This window comes from Orycteropus afer, unplaced genomic scaffold, assembly GCF_000298275.1.
Source record: "Orycteropus afer afer isolate SDZICR_OR568_19922 unplaced genomic scaffold, OryAfe1.0 scaffold00206, whole genome shotgun sequence".
In the NCBI taxonomy this organism is placed as follows: Eukaryota; Metazoa; Chordata; class Mammalia; order Tubulidentata; family Orycteropodidae; genus Orycteropus; species Orycteropus afer.
In genome coordinates, this window is record NW_006921793.1 from 72,393 (window position 1) to 73,175 (window position 783).

Here is a 783-nt window from a genome sequence, read left to right on the forward strand (position 1 = left end):
GTGACTTTCTAAAGGACATTTAAAGCCTGTAAGAATCTTAGGATCTTTGTTGTAACAAGAACATGAAAGTAAACATTTCTTGCTCAGTTTGGGGATGTCCTATACCATATACCAGTTGCTGTTCAGTAGAGTTTGATTCATGACAACCCTATTTCTATCAGAATACAACTGGACTTCAAAGGGTTTTCAATGACTGATTTGTTGGAATTAGATCCCCAGGCCTTTCTTCTGAGGGGTCTCTGTGTGGACTTGAACCTCCAACCTTTTGGTTAGCAGCCAAGTGCATTCACCCTCTGTACCAACCAGGGACTTAACAGGATGGAAATGCACCAGCTCTTCACAAGTGTTCTACTGAGCTACCAAACCAGGAAGCCTGGAAAAGTCACTTAATTCCATGGTGCATCAGCTTCTCAAAAATATATCTCTTTCTCCATTTACTTGGGGGACATGCTGTAAGGATGAATGAGTAACAGATCTGAATGTGTTGATAGAAGTAGAAAAGGAAATACTATCTGCAATTAATCAGCCAATGTTATGAAATTACTTTGAACATTTTGAGGTGCCAGCTGTCACATAAATGTATTCACATAAATGTAGCTTTTATGAGCTGTGAGCTAACCAAGAAATCAGCCCTTTAATTTACATTGATGATTGGAATTAATGTGCTTAAGTAATTAAGTCCCTAATTCGACCTTAAAAGTACTGGATTTTTAAAGACTTTGTAAAAGGGAACAAAATTAGTGATTTCAAAACTTTTTAAAAGAAACCTGTTTAAAGTGTACT